Here is a 10,728-nt window from a genome sequence, read left to right as displayed (position 1 = left end):
ACACTGGATAACTGCTCAGGCCCACTTATCCCATGCCCAGGTGGTGCTGCTGCCTCCCCACCTTCCTGGCGTTTGCTAGGTCTGCAAGGTCCTCCTGTTCATCAGAGGATTGGCCCCTTCAAATGGCCAACCCTGCCTTAGTCTCCTGCCTTCTCCCATCATCTCCCAGCTCATTTCTGGCCATGCCTGAACTCCCAGCCGGCAGTCCCTGTTACGGGGCCCGCGCTCCCTACAGAGGCAGGGCCTTCAGCTGAGGAAAACCTGAAGAGGAGCCAGAGATCAGCTGTGGACTTTGGTGCTGCAGCAGGAGTTAAACTGGTCCGACTGCATGGGCCCGGCCATCCGATTTTTCTCTTTCTCTGTTATTGATTGACTCGCATTAACACCTCATATCTAATCCACATCCCCCACCCGTGCAGTCTATAAATAAAATCTGGACACCCCCCCCCCCCCCTCGCACCAGTTTGGCAGACAGTGCCCTGATAAGGGGGGGGGGGGGGCCGATGATCTCAGATTCAAATAACGTGGTTGGCATGACAATCTTACATATGTTGCCGAAGTGATCTGCATAATGTTCCCACTCTGCTGAGGGGTGCGGAGCCATTTCGGGTGGGTAGAAGACTGGAAACTGGTGCAGACATGGCCAGTAGGTGGCGCTGTAACACAGGCTTGCGTTATGAGCAAGTCATTGACGCGTGTTTGTACTTTATTTTTCAGAAACAGTATTTACTCCTCACAGCTTCAGATCATAAAAGAAAATACTATGTTCCGACCTGAGGGAAGGGAGGATTAGTGCCTGAAAGCTAGTCAAGAAATGCATTAAGTTAGTCTTATGAAAAGGAACCACCTTACATATATAGATTTTTTTGTTAATCTTTATTTCCATATATTCAACTGCACTAACATGGCAGCCACATTACTTTATCCAAGCACATTGTTTAACTCAGTCAAAGGTATTTTTTGCAAGGTGGAGCACTAACATTGCAGTTCCTGCTCACTTCTGGTCACCTCTGTTCCGAGGCTGGAATCCTCCCTGTGTAAAAACTCGCCACCTCCACCGAGTGCATAAATTTAGCAGCGAAAGTCTAAAACAAATGTCGTGATTAACAGGCAATATAAACTCACTGATCCATATTAATTATAAAGTTGTACGTCGTTATTAACAGGCAGTAGAGTCTCACCCGACCTGTGCTAATGGCACAGACTGGCCGGCTTCCCCAGTGAAGGAGCGGGAAGAATCTCATCTGCCTGGCATGTCTCTCAACACATTGCAAGCGCGGCCTCTGGCTTTCCCTGCCAGCCTGAGGGTAGATTCTGCAGTGGGGCATGTGGAATTCTGTAATAACCTTTTCTAAATTTAGTAGATTTCAGAACAGTTTTACAACTAATTATCTTCTCAACCATTGACTACTGTAATTCCCTTATGATTGGCCTTCCATATATCAACATCAAAGCCTTTACAGATTCTTCAAAACGCTGCAGCAAGAATTTTAACTGGAAAAAAAAAAAGAATGATCACATTACCCCTATGTTATCTTCACTACACTGGCTCCCTATTAAATCACGAATTGATTATAAGATTTTAATAATTATGCACAAATTAATTCATTCCGATCACCACAAACAAACAAGCTTAAAAATCACGTTACAGAACAACAACAGGAATCTTCGATCAAATAATACCTCTCGTCTAATAATTCCACCCATCAAAGATGCTCATCTTTCAACAACAAGAAATAGAGCTTTCTCCATAGCCTGTCCTAAAAAATGGAACTCCTTACCACCTTATTTAAGAACTCAAACGAATATCAAAACTTTCAAAAAAGATCTAAAGACTTTTCTTTTTCATAAAGTCTACCTTAATGATTATTTATTTCAACAATCTAATTTTAACCAAGACTACCAACCATACTCATGCAAAAGAGATAATGAAATATCGTCTGGCAACGACCATCATAATGTTAATTATAAGTTCATATTGATAACACTAGAAGACCATCCCGAATATGTTTAAATACCAATACTGTTACCACTATCCTTTTCCCTTCTTTTCCTTATGCTCCCTTTTTCACCACCAACCTCTCCCCGATCCCTTCTTTTCCACTATTAATTTATGCATCAATGTTTTTAATGGTTTATTCTCTGTTTGATTTTTGTAAACCGTTATGATGGCTGAACCGAATGACAGTATATAAAACTGAACGAACAAACAAACAAACAAACAAACAAATAAATAAAACATACGCTTACCATGTTAATACCCTCCTAGAGAGCTGCTTCTTTAAACAGTGAAAAGCACTGCACGTGGAAGGGAAATTTTTCTTTTCCAAATCAGAAGCTTGCATTTGTGTCCGCTCGGGGACAGTGAAGCTTGTGGCATGTTGTATTGGACATGTGACATAAAAACGCTGGTCGAATACTTGGCAGACAAGATTCAATGCAAAACAACCAGTGCAAGGTCGTGCCTCTGCGGTGCAGAAACCTGAGGGAGTGGTACGTGTTGGGAGGTGAAGAGCTCATGTGCCCTCACCTTGGGGGTGATAGTGCTGGACGATCCCAAAGTAGCGAAGCAGTGTTGGTAAGGCGGTGGCTGGAGCCAGGAGGATGCTTGGGCGCATGGGGAGAGGCATAAGTAGCAGATGAAAAAAGGAGGTGATAATGTCGCTGTACAGGTCATTGGTGAGGCCTCAGCTGGAAGCTGCACCTCCAGGTGAGGAGTGAGAAAGGGGAACTAAAATAGTGCAAGGTCAGCTCCACAAGGCATTGAGATGAAACTGAAGGACCTAGACGGGAGCAGACAGGAGGATGTGAGAGAGGCATTGAAACACCTGAAAGGTATGAGCGGTGCACAAGAGGCAAATCTTTTTCAACAGAAAAGAAATCGGAGAACTAGGGGTCATGATGTGAAAGCTGTAAGGGGGTCAGACTCAGGAACAGCATCAGCATCCTTCCAGAGGGATGAGCACAGAAGATCATCAGTAGCAAGGGGATGGAAATGTAGCACGCTGGGGATTACTTGCACGGAGCAGCAGTTACAACCCGAAATGTCGGTGGTGCGATGGCGCGGCGGTAACCGACACGGAGCAGCAGTTACAACCCGAAATGTCGGTGGTACGATGGCGCGGCGGTAACCCACACGGAGCAGCAGTTACAACCCGAAATGTCGGTGGTGCGATGGCGCGGCGGTAACCCACACGGAGCAGCAGTTACAACCCGAAATGTCGGTGGTACGATGGTGCGGCGGTAACCCACACGGAGCAGCAGTTACAACCCGAAATGTCGGTGGTGCGATGGCGCGGCGGTAACCCACACGGAGCAGCAGTTACAACCCGAAATGTCGGTGGTACGATGGCGCGGCGGTAACCCACACTGAGCAGCAGTTACAACCCAAAATGGTGGTGATACGATGGCGCGGCGGTAACCCACACGGAGCAGCAGTTACAACCCAAAATGTCGGTGGTACGATGGCGCAACGGTAACCCACACGGAGCAGCAGTTACAACCCGAAATGGTGGTGGTACGATGGCACGGCGGTAACCCACACGGAGCAGCAGTTACAACCCAAAATGTCGGTGGTACGATGGCGCAACGGTAACCCACACGGAGCAGCAGTTACAACCCAAAATGTCGGTGGTACGATGGCGCAACGGTAACCCACACGGAGCAGCAGTTACAACCCAAAATGTCGGTGGTACGATGGCGCGGCGGTTACTCACACGGAGCAGCAGTTACAACCCAAAATGTCGGTGGTACGATGGCACAACAGTAACCCACATGGAGCAGCAGTTACAACCCGAAATGGTGGTGGTACGATGGCACGGCGGTAACCCACACGGAGCAGCAGTTACAACCCAAAATGTCGGTGGGTCGATGGCGCGGCGGTTACTCACACGGAGCAGCAGTTACAACCCAAAATGTCGGTGGTACATTGGCACAACGGTAACCCACACGGAGCAGCAGTTACAACCCGAAATGGTGGTGGTACGATGGCGCAACGGTAACCCACACGAAGCAGCAGTTACAACCCGAAATGGTGGTGGTACGATGGCACGGCGGTAACCCACACGGAGCAGCAGTTACAACCTAAAATGTCGGTGGTATGATGACGTGGCGGTAACCCACACGGAGCAACAGTTACAATCCAAAATGTCGGTGGTACGATGGCGCGGCGGTTACTCACACGGAGCAGCAGTTACAACCCAAAATGTCGGTGGTATGATGACGTGGCGGTAACCCACATGGAGTAGCAGTTACAACCCAAAATGTCGGTGGTACGATGGCGCGGCGGTTACTCACACGGAGCAGCAGTTACAACCCAAAATGTCGGTGGTACGATGACGTGGCGGTAACCCACACGGAGCAGCAGTGCTACGATTGCATAAGGACTCCAAGAAAGCATGGGGAGGCCAACACTGTGCTGGATTTTGGCCATGCGTGGGACAGATATTTATTTATTTATTTATTTATTTAACACTTTTATACCGGCATTCGTAGGACACATCATGTCGGTTTACAAGTAACTGAGAAAGGAAATTACAATGAACGAGGAAGGGGCTAACTGGATAATATGCAAAAATACAATAGAGGAGAGTCAACGAGCAGAATTACAACTTTTTGCATTCAAGTTAGGGTTAGATATGCAAATGAACTTATAAACAATGTTAACGAGGCATGTACACTTTAGAAATTAGCATATGTAAGCTTATTTACAGTATGAGGAGGCAAGTGCACGTATGTACAGTTAAATGCTGGTGAGGGGGGAGTAAAGAGGGAGGGAGCAAGGGGAAAGGGGCGGGTGGGGTGGATTGAGAGGGGTACATTAATGCACGGGTACTTTCAGGGGGGGGTTGCTAAGGGGTGAGAGGGCGGGGTAGTGGGAAGGTGTGGGGGAGGTCAGGGAGAAGGTATAAAGGCTGAGCGTGAGCTGCAGTGGTTCAAAAGCTAAGACTAGGATTGGGAGGGATTGGGGTATGCCTGTCTAAAGAGCCATGTCTTGATTCCTTTTTTGAAATGGCTCAGGGACGGTTCTAGGCGGAGTTTGACGGGGAGGGAATTCCAGAGGGTAGGGCCCGCAATGGAGAAGGTTCTATCCCTGGTAGTGGTAAGGTGCCCAATTTTGAGTGAGGGGATTTGGAGAGTGCCAGCAAGGGAGTTTCTAGTGGGGCGATTAGCTTGACGGAATTGTGGCATATCTTCAAGCCAGGGTGAATTGTTATTGTATAATGTGTTATGGAGGATGGTGAGTGTTTTGTACTGGGAACGGAAGGCGATGGGGAGCCAATGGAGATCCTGGAGTATGGGAGTGATATGGTCTGTTTTTCTGGTGTTTGTTAAGATTCTTGCCATAGCATTTTGGAGGATTTGGAGGGGTTTAATGGTGGAGGCTGGTAGGCCTAAGAGGAGGGAGTTGCAATAGTCGAGTTTAGATAGTATGGTGGTTTGCATAACAGTGCGGAAGTCGTGGGGGTGGAGGAGGGGCTTCAGTTTTTTGAGGGTTTGAAGTTTAAAGAAGCCCCCTTTTAGCAGTGATTTAATGTGAGATTTGAAGCTTAGTTGATTGTCTAGGGAGACTCCTAGATCTCTGACACTGGGAGGTAGTGTGTGAGCTTGTGAGGCGTTTTGAATCATTTGGTGGATTGAATCGATTGGTTGATTTGCTAGGATAAGGATTTCAGTTTTAGAGGCGTTGAGTGCTAGGTGTAGATTGGAGAGGAGAGAATTGATGGATGTCAGACATGATTCCCAGTACTGGAGGGTTTCATTGATGGATTTCTGAATGGGAATGAGTATTTGTACGTCGTCTGCATATAAGAAGAATTTTAGTCCAAGTTTAGAGAGGAGGTGGCAGAGTGGGAGTAAGTATATATTGAAAAGGGTGGACGATAGAGAGGAGCCTTGGGGTACGCCTTGTGTGAGGGGAATGTGAGCGGATTCAATATTATCAAGCTTGACTAAGTACTTTCGGTGGTCGAGGTATGAGGAGAACCAGGATAGGGCTGTGTTTGAGATTCCTATCTCTGCTAAGCGTGATATTAGGATTTGATGGTTCACTGTATCAAAGGCGGCTGAAATATCAAGAAGGGCAAGTATATAAGATTGGCCGTGGTCCATGCCTTTGAGGATGGTATCCGTTATAGCAAGTAGGAGTTTTTCGGTGCTTCGATCTTTACGAAATCCATATTGAGCGGGATGAAGAATATTGTTTTCTTCTAAGAAATCGGTGAGTTGTGTGTTAACCACTTTCTCCATGATTTTGGATAAGAAAGGCAGATTGGAAATGGGCCTGTAGTTTGCAGGGTCATTGTGGTCGAGGGTGGGTTTTTTTAGTAGTGGCTTCACGATGGCAAGTTTAAGTGGGTCGGGGACTTTCCCAGAGGTGATGGAGCAGTTTATGATTTCTGCTATTGGTTTTGCAATGGCGGAGGGAATAGTGAGGAGGATTTTTGATGGGATGGTGTCTGCGATATGAGTGGCTGGTCGCATCTTTTTTAGTATGGATTCAACTTCCTTCACGGAGGTAGTGTCAAGGGAGTCTAGATTAATTTTGTTGTCAATAGGTAGTGGGTCGGTGGGGGCGGGGTTGGAGGGGAGACGAGTTAGAATTTTGGATATTTTACTTTTAAAGTAATCGGCTAGTTTTTCACATTTCTCTATGCTATTTACTTCTTGAAAAGATATGAGAGGGAGGTTGAGCGACCGGCTGCAAGACCCAAGAGGGGAGCTACTGTTGGGTTGCCTTTGGAAATGTATGTGCACATCTACCAAACTGCTACTATTTATCATTTGTAGAGCTCTGTACAGAAGGAGTTTCACCTGGGCAGGCTGAATAGGCCCTTTCAGTCATTATTTACTTATTTGCATTTAGCTCACACCTTTTTCACTGGTTTAATGCTATAGAAGGTTATTTATTGAGGCCTGATTTTAATTTTTGTGGGGTGTGATGCGTGCCTGGCATGTGTCCTATCGCAATGTTTAATGTTGTTCTTGCTGAATATTGTAGAATAGAAATATAATAAATAAATGAGCAGTTTAAAGTGGTATTTTCCCCTGTCCCCAAAGGGCTCACAGTCTCTACCTAGGGCGACTTGCTCAGGGTCACAGGGAGCATCAGCAGGACTTTGACCCTGGCATGCTGCTTCTCCACTCCTGTACTATGTTACTCTGTGCGCTGAGAAGCTGACCGGACCTCCGTGCCTCTTCCATCCTGTATGTACCTGTATGTAACCTCCTTTCACAGGCAAAGGGCCAGCTACAGGTGCAGCGGAGCCGGGAAATGGCTGCAGCTCTGGATCGGGGGGGCACTCCAGTGGGAGGTCAAGGAGTAAGATTAGTCCACACATTGGGCGTTTGTTCCAAGACAGAAATGTTATTATGTATTGAAGACCAAAATAGGAAGTTTTTAGTAATACAAAAAGAAAAAAAAACACAGAAAGCAGTTTGTAGGGTATGCACACAAAATTTAGGAGCTCGGCGGAGGGGGGAAAGATTCAAGCGTTTTGTGCCGATACTTACCCGCAGAAGGCCTGTCAGCATCGATAAGTTTTAAGTGTTCAGGTGTTTACTTGTGGCCACAGTAGCGCCCCAGAGTTCAGATCTACGGCGGGGTGAGGCTGTCCCAGACTGGGCCGGGGTGAGGAGCTTGTGCTGCGGTTTGTCGCTTTTTATTTGCATGCACGATTTGTTTCCTGTGGAATTTTGCTCCCCTCTTGCAGGATTGTGTCACAGAAACACAGCCCCCAGGGCATGGAAAAAGACTTGGGTAGGAATGTCCTGCTCACGTTTTTTGTTGGTTTTTTTTTTAACTGTTGATCTGCCACAGGCTGGTCATTTCTAGTTCCTAACCCAAATGAGCTTTGCCTTTTCTGGTCCTCCCAGGATTTATAGGTTCTGTGTCCAAGGGTCGAGCTGAGTCAGTCCTGGTTTTACTCTCTGCTACCTCCGTGGACCTGTGCGGTCAGTGTCCCCTAAGCCCACAAATGCAACAGGTCGCTCCGTGGATAAGAGCATTTAGAAAATAATTGGAACAAGTTGTGACTTTTTTTTTTTTTTTGCTTGTTTGGGAAGAAGCTGAGATGTACGTGACAGGCTGAGCCCCTTCGCCTCCGTCATGGAAAGCTGCAGGGTCTCTTTTCCACAGTCGCTGGCCAAAGCTATGGAGAAGCTAATCCCAAGAGATTTCAAGAACTCCTAACTGCAGGAGGAAAAAAAAATGCAAATGACCTCTTCCCCCTCCCCGAAAAAAACAAAAAACAAAAGATGCAAAAACCACATTGGAAAACAAACCCAATAATACGTAGTATATTACCGAGGGCCTTCAGTGTACACGGTGCTACCCCAGCCTACCCTAAACCTCGCTGCCCCCCTTCTGCAATGTGATGAGCTTCTGTGTCCTCTGAAGCTGGAGGGTCAGTGATCACTGGCAGATCTGACCTCGCTAGAGGAAAGAGAGCTTTAACTATTAGGCAGGCCAGGCTGATCACCCAGAGCGTCAGCTTTAGGAGGGTGGCAAAGAACAGCAGCAGTCCTAGCACAACAGTAAGTCCTTCCAATCGCACAAACTTCCAGAGCCATCAGCGCGTGTAATCACGTTGTCTTCATGGCTTTTGTGCGTGCAGTTAAACAGCCACACCGTGTACTGCTTTCTCATCACAGCATTGTTTATTTTTGTGCTTTAGGGTTTATGTTTCTTTAAGTGGTTTGACTTGGTGCTGAGTGTCAGGCCCATTCAGTAAAGTCCGCGGGAGAGCCGGCGCCCCGAGGCGAGCGAGCGGGCCCAGGCCACTCTCCTGGGCGCGCGATACTTTATTTAAAATTAGGGCCCGCGCTAATAAGGGGGTGCGCTAGGGACGTGCTAGAGTTCCTGGCGCCTCCTTATTAGTGTGTACCTAGCGCCTCATTAGCAGAAGCAGCAGCTGTCAGTGGATCTGACAGCTGACACTTCATTTTACGTGTCGGTTGTCGAACCCGCTGACAGCCACAGGTTCAGAAAACGGACGCCGGCAAAGTTGAGCGTCCGTTTTCCAACCCGCAGGCCGCGGGCAGATTTTTTTTTTTTTTTTTTTGGGGCCTCCAACTTAACATCGCTATGGTATTAAGTCGGAGGGTGTACAGGAAAGCAGTTATTTTTGCTTTTCTGTACACTTGACCAGGGCCGTCTGAAATTAACGCCTGCCTTTGGCATCCAGTGGGAAACAGCCAATCAGGAGTGGATTTACTGCCAAGGGGCTTTTCTTAAATGGGCCAGACTAAAAATAAACAGACTGAATGAGCCCTGAACCAGGCTGGCACTCAGCAGCATGTGGTGGGGAAGGCAGATAAAGAGAGGCCTTGGGGCAGTTTGGAGGGGACAGAGAGACTGGTGGGGATGGTCTGGCAAGAAATAGAAAGACTGGGGGAGACAGGTGGGGGGTGGGGGGAAGAGACAGGCTGGCACCACTGAAGGGGAGGATAGAATGAATTCCTCCACCCCAGCTACTCCATTGCTCACTGACCCAGGACCTTTCCTTTCTTGTTTTTTTTTTCTTCTTTTCAGAACTTTACCACTGGTTTGCCTCCCTCTGGGCCCAGTGTAATAAGGCAGGCTGAGCTCCGCATGGCTGCACCTTTACTCTTGATACAGCAAGGAGTTTGCATGCCCAAACATGCACTTGTGCTGTGTGCACAAATCAGAGCTCCTCCACTTAAATCCCATGTCAGTGAAAGTGTTGGCCAATACTCTCTGCTATATAGAGGTGCGTAGGCTTAACGTATTTTTGGGCACATAAATCACGCGTTATGTGCAGAAGACATTATCAGTGTACACGAAATATGTTTACTGTGCAGAAAATGAATTTTATGCATGCGTGCTCTTTATTAATTCCTGATGCATTAGCTTACTGCCTCGGGATTTATATATATATATATATTTTTTAGCAAATGCATTAAGAAACTGAGCTGTGAAGTTTATCACACGGTGTTAATACACCACTTACTACATCAGTCCCTCTGTCTAAACCTCTGACAGGATCTCAGCTTTCAGTTTTGCTCCCAGGCTTTGCGGGGGAACAGGATAGGAAGTGGTTAGGCAGGGGCAGACAGAGGAGAGATGAGCTGCTCTGCCGCCTAATCCAGCCCCTCCCTCCTGTTGTCCCCCAGGGCTGCTGCAGGGAGCAGGAAGGGAGGAGTGACGCAGGCATGGAGCAAAGAAGAGTTCGTTTTTTGTGGGCACATTTTTACTTCTGATTTGTGGTCCATTGGCCTGTATTTGGTGAGGGTCTGTCTGTGTTCTGCATGTGTGATCTGAGGCGTGGCGATCTGCTAGTATAGTTTTTGTGTAGGGATCCGAAGCAGTCCGGCTTGTTTTGCTTCTCAATAGGAGGTGTGCTGCATATGTATTTTTTGCAGGGTTTTATGTTTCTTCTCAGAGTGCCTGGTAATGAGAGAAAATGATCCCTGTCTTCTATTAAACTGCATCTATTAACGCACTTTAGACTTTAAATGTTATCCCTCATTCTCCCTAAATGTTTGCCTGTCTTCTCTGCCTGGCTGTATTGGCTAAATTGTAAGCTTCTGGGAGCAGGGACTGTTTCTTCTGAAGAAACTATTATTATTATTTATTTATATACTTATTTGATTTGATTTGATTAACTGCCATTCCAGCTGGTGAGAGCAGGACTTTGCTTTGGATAAAAGCTGGGGTCTGAGAGAGGAGCCAAGATGGGGGCCAAGCCGTATGAGCTCCGGGCATGA

The sequence above is a fragment of the Rhinatrema bivittatum genome, chromosome 7, assembly GCF_901001135.1.
Source record: "Rhinatrema bivittatum chromosome 7, aRhiBiv1.1, whole genome shotgun sequence".
NCBI classification, from domain to species: domain Eukaryota; kingdom Metazoa; phylum Chordata; class Amphibia; order Gymnophiona; family Rhinatrematidae; genus Rhinatrema; species Rhinatrema bivittatum.
Note: the sequence above shows the minus strand (reverse complement) of the source record.